Source organism: Acyrthosiphon pisum, chromosome A1 (assembly GCF_005508785.2).
Source record: "Acyrthosiphon pisum isolate AL4f chromosome A1, pea_aphid_22Mar2018_4r6ur, whole genome shotgun sequence".
Taxonomy (NCBI): Eukaryota; Metazoa; Arthropoda; class Insecta; order Hemiptera; family Aphididae; genus Acyrthosiphon; species Acyrthosiphon pisum.
The window spans coordinates 139556292-139560787 of NC_042494.1; positions in this window are offsets into that span (position 1 = coordinate 139556292).

Sequence of the window (4496 nt, forward strand, 5' to 3'; positions counted from 1 at the left end):
TTCATTGTTAATTATTGTTTAGAAAGAAATGATTGTAACTGATATTTCTCGGTTAGTTTTATCATTTACATTTGTAAGAGTTGGAACATTTTCATTCCCTGTATTGTATTGAATAATCAACGGATCGATACGAGTCTAAGATTTAATTATACAATAAAAATATATTAAATAATTGTATGCAAAAAACCATTTAAAAAAAAAAAACTGATTTAGAACTTTTTCATTGTAACGGAGCAACGACCCAACCATCAATCAAATCACACCATTCAAAAACATACTATCACAAAGGCTTGGGAACCAAACCATAACTACCCAAAGCACTCTTCACTCATAATGGATACGTCAATAATGAAGCCAACAAGATGACTTCCACAACAGTAGCCTCAAAACATGCATTGATACTGAAAGGTACAAAACCACCCAAAGAACACCCAAACTGAATTTTTCACGTTTCCAAGTTCCGAAGAAAAAGCCCTCGAAGTCGTAATCAGGGGCCTGACTACCGATATCTCCGATCTTCAAATTCCTGAAGAACTCTTCTCCAAAGGTTACGAAATCTCCAAAGTCCGCCAATTTGTCAAAGCCAGTTTACAACTGCCCCTTTATGTGGTCTCCTTATCAAATAACACTTCCAGCCAGTCTATATTTAAGGAATCTTTCTTCTTTTATATATCAAGCCTACAAAGTGACAAACCCAGCCCAGTGCTTCAAATGCCAAAGATTTGGTCATTCCAGAATGTACTGTGGAATCACTCCAAGATGCGTGAAATGTGTTGGATCTCACTTGGCAAAAGACTGCTTCAAGGTTCTTGAACAGACTCCTGAGTGCATTAATTGTGAAAGCCCTCACACAACCAACTACACAAACAATGTCCAGAATTCTTAAAAACAAAAGCCGATAAATAAGCTTCTTTACCCACATTCAAACGCCTGAGTGTTCAATCAAACTCCAGTAACCATCACTCCTTCAACTACTTCTCAATTCTACCCTCAGTCATATGTAATTGCTGGTAAGCCTACAAAACTATTAAACTTGTCACCATCCAAATGCTTACTAACCTGCTCTCAGAGCTCACAGCCGGTACCGCCAACATCAGAGACGTTCTCATTTCTACTCTAACAGCGCTTATCCCCCTCCTCCTATCTCATAATGTCTGACACCAGAATTATGTTTTGGAACTCTCAAGGTGTTACTCAGAAGCGTCTTGAACTCCTCGATCTAGTTCAAAGAAAAAAGGTCGACATCATCCTGTTAAACGAAACCCACCTGTCTTCTAACCGTCAAATCAAACTTCCAAACTTCTTCACTTACTCAACGAATAGACCACAAATAAACGGTCATCCTCCAGCAGGAGGCACTGCAATCTTCGAAAACAAAATATGTATTCACCACAACATCAAAATCAATACAACATCCATCACAAACACAACTATCCAAGTTAAAACTAACGATGAAGAACTCATCCTGGTCACTGTGTACTAAAGTCCAGCTCCCTCCTGACGGCTGAATTGTATAACATCCTAAATTTGGGCCAAAATGTTATTATAGAAGGCGACCTTAATGCCAAAAATCATGCATGGAATAGCAAGTCATCTAACACGGCAAATACAGCTCTACTCGGATACATGGACAACAGTTACTGCTCCAACATCACACACACGTTACCTAACTCACCCAAATCAAAGCCTCGATGTTCTTGACATTGCCATCATAAAGGCGGCTTGCCTTAGATATCATTTAGAAAATCTCCCAACAGTGCTTTCATCCAACCACATACATGTCCTGCTTGATATTCACCACCACTCTTCACACGCGTATCCGCTAAAAAAATCTATATTTCACTGACTGACAAAAATATGAAGTATATATGGAGTCAAAGCCTTTCATCCACTATCCACATAGGAGCAAATAAACTTGGCTATTCAACTTATCAATGATTATATCTCAGACAACGTTAAGACCGATTCTGAGAGGAGCAAATAAACTTGGCTATTCAACTTATCAATGATTATTGATTATATCTCAGACAACGTTAAGACCGATTCTGTAACGCATAATCTGGCACACAGAAAATCAGATCTACCACCGGTTATCCGTTCTCAAATTATTAAAAAAACGTAAGCTAACATCAGTTTGGCAAAGAACAAGAAACCTGGCCATCAAAACCCTACTCAACACCCAAACTTAGCGATCTCCTCCATTCTCACAGTGAGGAAGAGGGGTTCGATTTCCTTGGTTCAATTCAAGTTGAAATGAAAAGTTCATTGTTAGAATTAAATAAAAATTTTTTTAATTGAAAACCTTAGATTTGAAAATATAATAGAAGATTCCTTATAGGTATGTACGTTTTTCTAAGAATTAAAAATAAATTAATATTTATGTAATTTATAATTGGCGATCGAAGTTCAACTTTTATTGGATATTCAATAACGTAAAATAACGATTTATCTTTTAACGGTTTTTTCGTTGTTATACATAAAAAAATAGTATCCATAAAAACTTAAAACATTCTATTTTTTCCCTAATTATTATTTTATGAATACAATGTAATTTTCAAAATATTTAGATAGTTAATTTTTACAAGCGTAGAACATGAACCTATTCGTAAAAATCATGAAAACTTGCAAAACAATTTTTATATCTAAAATTTCAAAATTTGATACAAGATTCCTTATAAGTTTGTCTATCTTTATCAATAAAAAAATAATAATAATAATAACTACCAGTAAGACAAATTAAATTTTTATGAGTGTTTAAAGTTCAATGTTTTACAACATTTGATATTCACTTGATTTTCATAGCGAAAATTATTTTCTTGTTTTGTTGTAATTCAAAAACGAATAACTACTGTAGATACTTGAAATTTACTCCATTATTTTTATTTTATAAATGTTTATACTTGATACTATTTTCAAAATAGTTTGACTCATTTCGAGTTGTTTACGAACATTATAAAGTTTCAATTTTTTTTTTCTATAAATATATATATATATATATATATATATATATATATGCATGTTTTTTTTTATTGAAATTTGAAGTTCAAATTTGCACAAAATTTGTTATATTAAAAATTCAAAAATAATATTGCAGTTAAAATTTTATAAGATGTTCAATTATTATACCTGAAGATTAAAAATGTAGAATAAGGTTCTACGTAAGTAGTTCATACTGTAACCAAAAAATCTATATAAACACAGTTGTTTTATTGTTTTTTGGAGTTCAAATTAGGGTGAAATTAGATACATAAACCAAGAACAAAAATTTCCGTTTTTAGTTATAATTTAAATATTATAATCGTGGGTGATTTGAGCTTCTAAAGTAGATTATTATATATAAATAATATTAATTCAATTTACCGGCTTCCATATTAAAAATAATAATATAGATGACACGTTTGTAACCTACTGTACAAAAGAGGCACAACCACTTACCAGCCTATTTTTAATTAATAATTATAGCCCCCCTCTGCCTTATTTTCAATGTTTAATATCTGATAAGTGATAACCATAAATAAATATTATTAATTATTAAATATTGCATATTAAAAAAATAAGCCATATCCCACCTCCCCATGACAAAATCATTTGACCTTTGCTATTAGATACACATTAATTACAGAAGCATTAAAAAATATTAAATACAATAAATACACCTAATAATAAATATGGTATTCACTGACAAATGGCGAATAATACTATTCGATTTTTATATTTATTATTAGTTGTTACTGAATAAACAAATAACTGTGAACATTATTTATTTTGTGCTGAGGCAGTGTGGTATGGAAACAAGTCGCTTACAAAAGATATCGACAAGTAAAATATTATTTCATTTACTGTTCAACGTTCATATTATTACTTTTTTATATTTTATTAAATCAAAATGATTTTTTTTAAGCAGTATTTAATAACACATAAAGTTATAATAATAATCGCTACTTGGACTATGCCTGCAAAAGCTACTTTACAAAATGAAGAAATATTACGCAGTAAGGATTAATTTATAATTGATTTACAATTATTATATTTGTGTTTTGTTTTAATTTTGTCGATATACATCAATATCATATATATCATCAATAACTTGTATAATATTCCAGAATTAATTTAAAAACAAAAACCAATTAATGCTATTTTATGATTATTTAAAGAAAAAATGTCTATTTGATAGAATTTACATTTTTTACTTTTCAATTTATCCTGAAGGTGTTTTAAAAAGTTTATTATTCATGATTTTGGAGGAAAAATTAAATATTCTGATATTTCAAATTGTGCTTAACACGTTGAGCTCCGCTAGAAATTTCGAAGCATAGCCCGGGTCGCCGCACCAAAAATATGTTTTTACGGAAAAAATAAATAAAAATTAACAAAAATAAAAACCAATTATATTGTTAGCTTCTTGAGACAGTACCTGATCGCCTACAATATATTTCAAACGTTATCTCATCGCCATCAAAATTATGATTCATAAAAAGCGATTAATATTTTGTCGA